The sequence below is a fragment of the Somniosus microcephalus genome, chromosome 32 (assembly GCF_052327205.1).
Source record: "Somniosus microcephalus isolate GS21.2 chromosome 32, FLI_Smic_1.0, whole genome shotgun sequence".
In the NCBI taxonomy this organism is placed as follows: Eukaryota; Metazoa; Chordata; class Chondrichthyes; order Squaliformes; family Somniosidae; genus Somniosus; species Somniosus microcephalus.
In genome coordinates, this window is record NC_141018.1 from 25,483,584 (window position 1) to 25,496,883 (window position 13,300).

At 45.4% G+C, this 13,300-nt stretch overlaps 1 protein-coding gene across 1 annotated transcript in view; it reads left to right on the top strand.

Annotated features, from left to right (window-relative positions):
* hcn4 (hyperpolarization activated cyclic nucleotide-gated potassium channel 4) overlaps positions 1 to 13,300 on the top strand; it is a 398,010-nt gene that overhangs the window by 60,249 nt on the left and 324,461 nt on the right. The gene's annotated exons all lie outside the window — the stretch shown is intronic.

A 13,300-nucleotide genomic window follows, 5' to 3' on the forward strand; every position in this document is an offset into this window, starting at 1 on the left:
AAATATATCCAACTCCTTCTTGAATATATTTAATGAATTGGCCTCAACTGCCTTTTGTGGTAGAGAATTCCACAGGTTCACCACTCTCTGGGTGAAGAAATTCCTCCTCATCTCTGTCCTAAATGGCTTACCCCTTATCCTTAGACTCTGACCCCTGGTTCTGGACTCCCCCACCATCGGGAACATCCTTCCTGCATCTAGTCTGTCTAGTCCTGTTAGAATTTTATAAGTTTCAATGAGATCCCCTCTCATTCTTGTAAACTCCAGCGAGTATAAGCCCAGTCGACCCAATCTCTCCTTTACAGTCGGGCTGGATCAAGGCAGAGAATGACAGAAAATTCGGGTGGTGAGGATTATCACTGCCTCACCGTCCCGATTGGGAATTCCCGATCACCGCTTCCACTGTGACTGGACCTTCAACCCCGCCCACCGTACACAAGTGGATTTCCCTCACACCCATCCTGTTGTCACCACTTTCTGACCACCATGAGACAGGTGGCAGTAGGCCCTGGGAAGTTGCAGTACCAGCCCCAATGTGCCCCCCCCCATGGAGGGAAAGGGCCTTGTAGCAGCCTCCTCTCCATCCATCCCAACCCCAGTGACTTATGTATGTAGGCCTTGGCCTCTGCTTAGATCTCCAGAGGCTGCAGCCTCTGCCCCTTTAATTCCGCCTCTGCCCCTTTAATTCCAACCCTGCCTCGTGGTGCTCCAGCACTGCTGGCCTTCCCTTTGGGGCCAATAGTGGGCACCATCTGAAAAAAGGAAAGACTTGGAAATTATACAGCGCCTTTCACGACCTCAGGATGTCCCAAAGCGCTCTACAGCCAATGACGTATTTTTGAAGTGTGGTCACTGTTTCAATGTAAGAAATTACGCTAGGAGAAGATGATTAAGTTCATGAATGAGAGCTATCCAGTCTATACAATAACAGTTAGATTTGATAAGGTTCCACATTTGAAGCTTTTAACGAGGATAGAAAATACATGGACCCGGAATTTCCACGGAGCACAGCAAGGTCCCACAAACAGCGATGTGATAATGACCAGATAATCTGTTTTTTTCGGTGTTGGTTGAGGGATAAGTATTGGCTGTGGACACCTCCCCCTGCTCCTCTTCCAATAGTGCCAGGAGGATCTTTTATCTCCACCTGAGCGGGCAGGCGGGGGCCTCGGTTTAACGTCTTATCCGCTAGACGGCACCTCCGACAGTGCAGCACTCCCTCAGCACTGCGCTGCAGTGCCAGCCTAGGTTTTATGCCGCAGTTTCTTGGAGTGGGACTTGAAACCCACAACCTTCTGACTCAGACGGGAGTGCTACCCACTGAGCCACGGAAACCTGCCATGCATCGATAATGAGCCTCAGCCCATTGATTGGAATTCAGAGGGGCAAGTGGAAATATTGCCCACTGTAACTCTGCCCCAAAAAGGATAATCCCAGCCATACAGTGACAGGAAAAGAATATTTACCTGAAAAAAGATTTTCTTGTTTATTGGGTTAAATATAATGAATGTATCTGCTGTGTTGGAAATTATGAGTTTTGTATTTTTAGCCCGCTGGTTAATGTGTTTGTGTACTATTTTAACTAAGCCATTAATCTAATAAGACACCTTTATTTGGTTTTAATTGTGCATACAAGATTAATTAGTGCACGGCTATTTAAGGGTAAAGGTAGGATGATGAGTCACTCAGCGTGAAAACTCACACTGATTTGACCAGCATGTATCCCTCTCCCCATCCCGACAGCTGTGGTGCTCCGAACAACTGGGAAAGGCTAGACAGGGATAGATCCAAGGTTATCCGTCAGGGCCAGAATCGCTTTGCACGTGGTACTAGTAATAACTGCATCGAGGCACACAACAATGACAACAACAACTTGCATTTGTATAGCGCCTTTAATGTAGTAAAACGTCCCAAGGCGTTTCGCAGGGTGCGATTATCTAACAAAATTTGACACCGAACCACATAAGGTGATATTAGGACAGATGACCAAAAGTAGGTTTTAAGGAGCGAGCGTCTTAAAGGAGGATTGAGAGGTGGAGAGGCGGAGAGGTTTAGGGAGGGAATTCCAGAGCTTTGGGCCTTGGCAGCTGAAGGCACGGCCACCAATGGTGGAGCGATTACAATCGGGATGCGCAAGAGGCCAGAATTGGAGCAGTGCGGTGATCCCGGAGGGTTTTAGGCAATGTTCCCTCCATTTTTTTATTTTTTCGTGCGCTACCCTTTTAAATTTGCTGCGCATGCACGGTATCTCTTTCCGCCACAACAGCTTGTGAGCGGCCTGCGCGGGACCTCTGGATTGGCGCGCGGCGCCTTCGGGAAACGTTGGTTGTTGGGCTGGAGAGGGTTACTGAGTGAGGGAGGGGGCGAGGGCCATGGAGGGATTTGAAAACAAGGATGAGAATGATAAAATCAAGGCGTTGCTGGACCGGGAGCCAATGTTGGTCAGCGAGCACAGTGGGTGAGGGGTGAACGGGACTTGGTGCAAGTCAGGACACGGGCAGCCGAGTTTCGGATGAGCTCAAGTTTACGGAGGGTGTAAGATGGGAGGCCGGGCAGGCGAGCACAGAGGAGAACGAGTAGGGATGGTGTTTTCTTGTCTCTATCTCAACCAGCATGGGCACATTTCCTTTAGCCGGTACTTCCCATGAATTTGCAATTGCTTGAGACCATTTAAACCGTGGCTCAGTTGGTAGCGTTCTCTTGCTTCTGAGTCAGAAGGTTGTGTGTTCCAGTCCCACCCCAGAGGCTTGAGCACAAAAATCTAGGCTGACACTCCCAGTGCAGTACAGAGAGAGTGTCGCACTGTTGGATGAGATGTTAAACTGAAGCACAGTCCACCCTCTCAGGTGGTCATAAAAGATCCAACGGCACTATTTCGGGGAAGAGCACAGGCTTCCACCCCGGTGTCCTGGCCGATATTTATCCCTCAATCAACATCATTAAAAAAAACAGATGATCTGGCCATTATCACATTGCTGTTTGTGGGAGCTTGCTGGGTACAAATTGGCTGCCACATTGGCTACACTCCAAAAAAGTACTTCATTGGCTGTAAAGCATCTTGGGACGTCCGGAGGTTGTGAAAGGCGATAGATAAATGGAAGTCTTTCTTTCTCTCTCTAAGCAGGTTAGTACTTGAGTTCACATAGCTGGAGCAGTCAGTTTAATTGTTTGTATGAGAACAATACTGACTGTCATTTCTACCCTGGTCCTATCATCTCTACTGGTCCACATTGTTTCCATTAGATTTCTTAACATTTCTGTATGTTTCTGTCTGGAGTTTCCATAGCAAGATCACAATGGAAGGACATATGGCTTATTATGAATTATTAAAATGGGGGAAGGTTAGTCAGCCTTACTTTTGCTACTTCTTCCTGTCCTTATATGAAAATATAATAGGAAACATAAAAAACTTTTGGAGGATATGCCCTGTCTCAGAAAACTTTTTTTTTCGGAAAAGAGACTGAGAGGACCTCACTGAAGTTTTTAAGGCTATGAAGGAGTTGATGTAAAAAATCGGGGGACGGGTTCTAGCACCAAGGGACAGCAGTAAAAATGAAGAAGTTGGGAATAAGAAGGGAAGTCGGGGAGTACATTTTCAACTGATGGGAAAACAGGTCTGTGGATTAAGCGAAAGCCATTGAAGTGGACCGTATAAATGGGTTCAACAAACAATCAACTGTGCTTTGGCAGAGGAAGGGGATTGAAAGATGGTAAGATGGCAGGTGCAGGAGATTGAGAATTGTTTTTTAAAAAAAAGGGGAAAGGCTTGCGGCCCTACAGGTCTTCCCTGTTCCTGAAAGTTCTTGTGCTCCTATATTGAATCCAATATTATTCAGGACACTCCAAGTAAGTGTCTGTCTTGAGTTGTTTGCCCACGTATAAAGCAGCTTCCACTGCAATCATTTGCAGTCCAGGACAAAGTTATGGTGCATTTTCTGTCTGGTTGGCTTCACTCCAGGAGAAAATTAGGTCGGTCTGAGATGTGGAACAAGTAATGAAATTTCAGCCCAACAGCTGTCGGTGTTTTTTTTTAACATCGATTCAAATGGCCTTTCCCGTTAGCAGCAACAGATGAAACACATGCAAATACTAGAATGAAAAAAAATTGCAGTCCTTTGAAAGATATGTCACATCAAAGTGTTTGAAGCACTGAATTCTAAAACGTGATATGAAAATAACACTATAAATAATCAATACACTCAGAGAAATGTGTACGGTCCCAGACAGAAACACATGGTATAATCCACACTCGGCCTTTTCAATGAGTCTTTGCCAGACCAAAACTTTCTTTGTTTGGTTTTGGAACATTTGTGACTTTCACAATAGCTCATTCCCCCCTGGAATGACATCATCCACTTTAAGAAAGCTGGCCACAAATTCCTAAATGATCACATAGCATTTGTCAACGAACTCAGGTGATTGAGAAATTTGACCTTTCAAGACTTAGCCTTGTCAAGGAGAACATCTCTTCACTTACCTCAGTGATCTAAATGATCTCTGACTAATAATGAAATACTGTACTACACTCCCCAATGACACTGTCAGTAAATCCCAAAGCCTTTCCACCATCTACAAGGCACAAGTCAGGAGTGTGATGGAATACTCTCCACTTGCCTGGATGAGTGCAGCTCCAACAACACTCAAGAAGCTCGACACCATCCAGGACAAAGCAGCCTGTTTGATTGGCACCCCATCCACCACCTTAAACATTCACTCCCTCCACCACCGGCGTACCGTGGCTGCAGTGTGTACCATCTACAAGATGCACTGCAGCAACTCGCCAAGGCTTCTTCGGCAGCACCTCCCAAACCCGCGACCTCTTCCACCTAGAAGGACAAGGGCAGCAGGTGCATGGGAACACCACCACCTCCAAGTTCCCCTCCAGGTCACTCGCCATCCTGACTTGGAAACTTATCAGCCGTTCCTTCATCGTCGCTGGGTCAAAATCCTGGAACTCCCTCCCTAACAGCACTGTGGGAGCACCTTCACCACACGGACTGCAGCGGCTCAAGAAGGCGGCTCACCACCACCTTCTCAAGGGCAACTAGGGATGGGCAATAAATGCTGGCCTTGCCAGCGACGCCCACATCCTGTGAATGAATAAAAAATTCACCCCTCCCCCACCAAGAACTGAGCCATTCAGACCAGGAAGATCCCAGATTGGATCCACAATTTGTGCTGACGTTGCTGATGCTGGTTGGACAGCTACAATTGGTCTCAGTACCCCTGAGTTAGAGGTGAAAAAACAGGTGCGATTCCTCCTACTGACTGCTAGTCAATAACCCCAGTGTGGTGTGTGTGCGTGAGAATGGATGGCTGTTGGAAGAGGAAATGATTGTACCAGCTTTGATGCCCCCATGCTTCAATAGCCTTCCAACATTCACAAGATCGGTTCTGATAAAAAAGGCCCTTCAGTCCATTTGACTTTATCCTTCAAGAGTACCAATCCCCCTGCAGCATCCAGCTGCTTCTTAAATAAATCAGATGCTCTGCCCTCAACGACTCTCCCTGGTAACGCATCTCACCTGTCGATCGCCTCAGCGGAAAGAAACATTTCCTCCTGTCTCTTTTCTAGCGTCGTCCTTCACAACCCTGAACCCTGCACTTAGACTTACTGTCTAGTTCACAGGTGAAAGAATGGCTACTTGAGAAAGTTACCAGAGGGCTACCATGGCATTCGTCAACTTCTTCCAGAGAGCAGGTGGATAAAATAACAGGAAAAAAGATGAAACATACTTTAACTGAGATGGGCCGTGCTATCTCCTGGAACAGCATGTTGTGAATACGCCTTTCAGATGGCACTCTGACACAGCACTTGGTGATACTTCAAGATGCTGATATCGTTGTGCTAACATTGTGTTTACATAGGATTACACAGGATACACGGCACAGAAACAGGCCATTCGGCCCAACCAGTCCATGCCGGCGTTTATGCTCCACTCGAGCCTCCTCCCATCGTTCCTCATCTAAATCTATCAGCCTAACCCTCTATTCCCTTCTCCCTCATATGCTTGTCCAGCCTCCCCTTAAATGCATCTATACTATTCGCTTCAACCACTCCCTGTAGTAGCGAGTTCCACATTCTCACCACTCTCTGGGTAAAGACGTTTCTTCTGAATTCCCTATTGGATTTCTTGGTGACTATCTTATATTGATGGCCTCTAGTTATGCTCTTCCCCACAAGTGGAAACACTCTCTCTGTATCCATTCTATCAAAACCTTTCATCATTTTAAAGACCTCTATTAGGTCACCCCTCAGCCTTGTTTTTTCAAGAGAAGAGAGAAGAGGGTTTCTGAAAATAAGCCTGTATTTCTCCTACGAGTGAATTATTTTCTGTCTGAATATTGCTACTAACTTCTAACCCAGATAAAAGTCAGCGGCATTTGTAATTTCCTTTTGGGGAGGTAAATATTTCTAGCTGTACTTTTAATTTTGCTCTGCACCATTAAGAACAGAGAAGCTGGGATTGTTCTCCTTGGAGCAGAGAAGGTGAAGGGGAAATTTAATAGCGGTGTTCAAAATCATGAGGGGTTTTGATAGAGTAGATAGGGAGAAACTGTTTCCACTGGCCGGAAGGTCGATAACCAGCGGACACAGATTTAAGATAATTGGCAAAAGAGCCAGAGGGGAGATAAGGAGAAATTTATTTACGCAGCGAGTTGTTGTGATCTGGAACGCGCTGCCTGAAAGGGCGGCGGAAGCAGATTCAACAGTTACTTTCAAAAGGGAATTGGATAAATACTTGAAAGAGGAAAAAATAGCAGGGCTATGGGGAAAGAGCAGGGGGAGTGGGACTAATTGGATAGCTCTACCAAAGAGCCGGCACAGGCACGATGGGCCGAATGGCCTCCTCTGCAGACTGTGCAATTTTCAGATTGTCTTTGCTTTGTTTTGGTGCACAGTGCCAAAGACAAATCCGATCAGCAGCCAAACAGTACTGGTACATTACAGGTGGTGCCACTGAGCAAATACTCTGTTTATAAATGAGTTTGGCAAGGATGTTACAAATAATGATACCACTTTGCAGGTGAGGCTTCCCACAGGGAGCGCGAACTGGTAAAATTAGCCCTTCAGTGTCTAATTCATAAATGAACCATGACCACCGGGTGAGATGCAAGAGGGCAGACATTGCCCATGAAACCGAGCGCGAACTCGTGCCTGCAGGAAAGAAAATTGGAGCGTGCGTGACATTTTTTTTGTTTGCAATTTAGTTTTCGATGATTTGGTGGAGCAGGAAGAGTTATGTAAGCGCCGTGCTAACAGCAGCACGCGAATAATCCCTTGCAGCAAATATAAAACACAATTATCGTTCACACGCTCAAAACAATAGAAAAGCAGGTTCATCCTAGGACAATACAAGATCAAATACCCTGGTTTAAATTGCAACATCATTAAACATGTGTTGTTTTTTTTATGAATCCCTCGTTCTATTTAATGCACACAGATTTCTAAATGTAACATCTGTGCTTTTTTTTTTAAGTGTCCAGCCCTGTCAAGCATTTAATACTGTTGATTTTTCATTATGTATGTAGTGAGCTGTGCTTCCCATTGCGAAGTGTTAGATTGAGAAATAATATAAAAAGTGTTTACCTTAAGGGAAGACTGTGTACTATTATATTGTCCCATTTTCCTAAAATATCCCACAAGAAGACATTAGTACATAGAAACATAGAAGATAGGAGCAGGAGTAGGCCATTCGGCCCCTCGAGCCTGCTCCGCCATCCCTTCTTCTCCTTAGGCAGTCCCTCGGAACCGAGGATGCCTTGCTTCCACATTAAAAATGAGTTCTCAGGTGACTGATGAGTCCAATGCGGGACCGACAGTCTCTGTCACAGGTGGGGCAGACGGTGGTTGAAGGGGCGGGTGGGTGGGGTGCTTGGGTTGACGTGCGCTCCTTGCGCTGCCTGCGCTTGGCTTCCGCTTGCTCCATTCAATGCGATCATGGCTGATCATCCAAATTCAGTACCCTGTCCCTGCCTTCTCCCCATATCCCTTGATCCCTTTAGCCTTAACAAATATATCCAACTCCTTCTTGAATATATTTAATGAATTGGCCTCTACTGCCTAGTAATAGTACAATTGCCAATTTACTAAAAGGTTCTATTCCTGGGCAGGGGTACAAGAAAGAGCCTGTCTTCTGATAGGCAATTCTTTTCTAAGTGCCAACCCCTCTCGAAACCTTTCTTGTCTCTCTTTTACAGATTACTACAACGGCCATTGTTCTTCTGAACTGTCCTCTCTTGTTCCTCCTAACATCCAAATATGCTCTCCTACATGCCCTCTCATCATATTGAAATGAATACCCATTGCAGCGTATCATACTCAAACTCATTTTTCCCAAGGAGCTTCAGTCTTTGCCCCCTCCTTCACTCTACAGCATTTTTAAAAAAATCTAAGCTTGGGGAAACCTAGGTGGTGAAATGGATTAGGCAGTGGCCTAGGACATGGTTTCAAATCAGCCCATGGGTTTCCTACTTGGAAAAAACCTTTGCCAGTCTCAATCCAGCTTCCAGTGGGTAATTTTTTATCCACACTTTTGTTTTGGCCCTTTCCCCCCCCCCCCCTTTTTCTCTCTCCCACATGGCAGCTGCCTCCCATTCTGCCAGCGCATTTCACACCTAATCTAGAGCCGTCTTTTGTCTCCACTAGTCCTATCACCATCTCGTCTCGTTTTGAATACCTCTTAATGTCTCTTCACTTCTCTTTTGTTCTCTCCCAGCCCCCAAATTAGCCTTTTAATCTCTTTCATTTCCTGTGCTTCTTCAGTCTTGATGAAGGGTTTCGACCTGAAACGTTGACTCTCTCTCCACGGATGTTGCCTGGCCTGCTGAGTTTTTCCAGCATTTTCTGTTGTTATTCCAGTGGGTAGTTTAATTTGGTGCTAATTCACTCAGAGAGGCTGTGTGGAAAATGGGGGGAATAAATGTGTCACTGGTACGGTAGGAGATGTTCTTCTGAGGTTGGGTCTGAGGCCTTTTCTTGGAGGATAAAGTCAAGGGAGCTTCAGTCTGCATGTGTCCTAAGAGTCCTTGATGCTAACACATGATGGGCAGGGGTGCTGGGGGTAGATTTTGAACTTGGGTTTAAAACTGGTGTCGTGAGTCATCCGCCCATTGTAGAAGCTGCCCGATTTTCACTGAATGGAATTGAACATCGGATAGTTTCTACACGACAGCACCTCCCGAACACACGACCTCTACCAATTAGAAGGATAAGGGCAGCAGGCGCATGGGAACACCACCACCTCCAAGTTCCCCTCCAAGTCACACACCATCCTGACTTGGAAATATATCGGCCGATCCTTCATTGTCGCTGGGTCAAAATCCTGGAACTCCCTCCCTAACAGCACTGTGGGAGTACATTCACCACACGGACTGCAACAGTTCAAGAAGGCGGCTCACCACCACCTTCTCAAGGGCAATTAGGGATGGGCAATAAATGCTGGCCTTGCCAGTGACGCCCACATCCCGATAATGAATGAAAAAAAATCTGTAACACCAGTTTCAGGCCTGGGGCAAGTTAAAAATCTACCCCAGGGTGCCTGAAATGGGCAGAGGTCCATTCCCAGCACTAATATCCCTCACTTTGGGCTCAAAAATATTTTGTAAAAATCTAAGCTTGACTGCACCTAATCATTTCCTAATTCACCTCATCTTCTGTCCCACTTGTTTCATGATTTGACTGTAAATAGCAAAAAGGGGACATTTTCCCCTAATGTTTCTTAATTCCAGTGTGAAGCTGCTTTTGTTTACTATTGTTTTTTATTTTGTTAAATTAACAGATTTGCTTAAAAATTTGGCAGTGTTTGAAGTAGCAATATCAATTATCAACAGTTTCTTTCTTTCAGTATTAGAAAAACGGTGGATTCCCCACTCAGGCCTGAGTTAAAATTACAGTCGGGTCTCAATGATGTCATCAGGCTGCAACATGCCTATGTAAAGAAGGACCCAGTTGGCTCCGGGAGCCTGTCCTTGCTGCCTGCTCAGGAGAGCAGGTTAAAATTGCAGATATTGCGATCATGGTGGCTTTCTTGGAAGCAAATTTATTACATCCAAATTTGTGCCTTTATGGTTTTTACTTGAATGTCTCAGTTTCTGTCAAAAGCCTGGGTGTACAGTGTCCCGCATAATGGGTCTTGGTCATTCATACTGGGTTTCTCAATAATATGCAAGAAAAAGAGGGGAGACAATCTTGGGAAATTAAAAAAACGTTGGCAAAATGTCTATCGGTCATGTCGATGAGATTCTTACTTGTTCCCTTTTTGCCTTTGAAGTAAATAACAGCAACAACAACAAAATAACTTGTATTTATATAGCGCCTTTAACGTAGTAAAACATCCCAAGGTGCTGCACAGGAGTATTATAAGACAAAATATTTGACACCAATCCACATAAGGATAAATTAGGGCAGGTGACCAAAAGCTTGGTCAAAGAGGTAGGTTTTAAGGAGCGTCTTCAAGGAGGAAAGAGAGGTAGCGAGGCGGAGAGGTTTAGGGAGGGAATTCCAGAGCTTAGGGCCGAGACAACAGAAGGTTCGGCCATCAAAGGTTGAGCGATTATAATCAGGGATCCTCAAGAGGGCAGAATTAGAGGAGCGCAGATATCTCGGGGGGTTGTGGGGCTGGAGGAGATTACAGAAATAGGAAGGGGCGAGGCCTTGGAGGGATTTGAAAACAAGGATGAGAATTTTGAAATCGAGGCGCTGCTTAACCGGGAGCCAATGTAGATCAGCGAGCACAGGGGGTGATGGGTGAACAGGACTTGGTGCGAGTTAGGACACGGGCAGCCGGGTTTTGGATAACCTCAAGTTTACGTAGGGTGGAATAAAGAATAATTACTTGATGGAAAGTTTAGATCTGAAGCTTTAACTGAAGAAAGCTTTTACAATTAATTCTGTTGCTTGCTTCTCGCATGCTCTGAAGAGCTACTCATGCTGTCAGCCAAGAAAATGTTAATAATTTTAATCAGATAAACATTTACCTCATACAAAAAAGTCTCAATGCTAACCATTTGCATCATTATCAGTATTTTTATTCAAAAAAGTCGTTTACCCGAGTAAAGCTGTTAAAATTAATTTTCCAGTTGCTTTTCAAATATTTTGGGGCAAACAAGGTAATTTAAGGATTCCCCTGCAGAGGCTTCACGCTGAGGGAATCATCCTGATGCATGCTGAAAGATTGCGTACCCTGCACATCACAGAATCACAGAATCACAGAAACCCCACAGTGCAGATAGAGGCCATTTCGGCCCATCGAGCCTGCACCGACACATATCCCACCCGATCCCCGTAACCCCTACACCAACACATATCCCACCCTATCCCCGTAACCCCACGTATTTAATCCCCCTAACACTAAGGGTCAATTTATCATAGCCAATCATCCTAACCCGCACATGCTCAGTCTGCAGCATCAAGGCGCTAGGGCAGGCTCGGAGAGAGAGAGAGCTGTGGGGGAAATATTAACCGTACACCCAGGCTTTTGACAGAAGCTGACACATTCAAGTGAAAGCCCTAAAGAGACAATTCGGATGGAAGCCATTTGCCGGAAGCGTGGTGCCAAGGTGCGGACGGAAAATATGACACCGAGGAAGCATGACGCAGAAAGTATGACGAAGCCACACGCAGGGGCGATTTTAACCCTAGACACGTGGCAGGCAGGCAGTTAAAATCGCCCCGGGCTCTTACCTGTCCGAAAGCCGTCGTGACCGCAATATCTGCAATTTTAACCTGCTCTCCTGAGCAGGCAGCAAGGACACCCGCCCGGCGCCAACAGAGGGGTCCTTCTTTACATACGCCTGATGACATCATTGAGACCCGACTGTAATTTTAACTCAGGCCTGAGTGGGGAATCAACCGTTTTTATAATACAGAAATAAATTGTTGATAATAGATTTGCTTTATTCCTGACCACCACAGTAAATAAGTTCAAACACTGCCACATTTTTAAGCAAATCTGTTAATTTAACAAAATAAAAACAATAGTAAACAAAAGCAGCTACACACTGGAATTAAGAAACATCAGGGACACATTTCCCCTTTTTGCTATTTATAGTCAAATCATAAACCCATTCTTCCTAATTTCATATGGTAAATCTAGCATGCTTTGGAGGAACAGGTGACTTTGGACCACTTCACCACTGGGGGTTTTCCTCGCCTCATGTCTGGGTCTGTTGTAGGCTAATTGATAGAGACTGATCACCATCATCAATCAACAACTCCATCATCATTGTATTTTTTTTAATATTCGTTTATGGGATGTGGGCGTCGCTGGCAAGGCCAGCATTTATTGCCCATCCCTAGTTGCCCCTTGAGAAGGTGGTGGTGAGCCGCTGCCTTGAACCGCTGCAGCCCATGTGGTGAAGGTACTCCCACAGTGCTGTTAGGGAGAGGGTTCGAGGGTTTTGACCCAGCGATGATGAAGGATCGGCCGATATACTTCCAAGTCAGGATGGTGTGTGACTTGGAGGGGAACTTGGAGGTGGTGGTGTTCCCATGCGTCTGCTGCCCTTGTCCTTCTAGGTGGAAGAGGTCGCGGGTTTGGGAGGTGCTGCCGAAGAATCATACAACTACCTCAGTCTTTTATCCTTTAGCAATTCCTATGTTCCCATGTTCATTGCGGATAGGGAGCAGAGGAAATCTTCGCCCAGTGTTACTCTTCGCCTCTAGATTCCAGTGTTGTTTCACAATCCAGAGAAAACCCTGTAGTTCTAATAGCGATACAATAACTGGCCACTGACCCACTATTAAATGAAATGTTTTTGTGCTACAAACTTACAATGCCATTAAATATCGATCAATAACAGAGACTTAAAGGGCAACTGGCATAAGTAGTCCTGAGCCGTGAGGTGAATTCAGTCACCCAATACACTACTATTTCTTTTGTAACTGAAGGGCTGAGGAGATTTTTGCCTTCTTAAAATTATTGTAATCTTTTCATTTTCCAGATTTGATTTAAAATCATGTTTTGTATTAACACCTACCTCTTTGACCAAGCTTTTGGTAATCTGTCCTAATATCTCCTTAGAAGGGGAAGTGCAAAGAGACCTGGGTGTTATTGTGCACCAGTCGCTGAAGGTAAGCATGCAGGTGCAGCAGGCGGTTAAGAAGGCAAATGGTATGTTGGCCTTCGTAGCAAGAGGGTTCGAGTACAAGAACAAGGATGTCTTGCTGCAGTTGTACAGGGCCTTGGTGAGACCGCACCTTGAGTATTGTGTGCAGTTTTGGTCACCTTACCTGAGGAAGGACATTCTTGCCATGGAGGGTGATGTAAGAAAAAGGAGACTTACCATCAAGTAACTT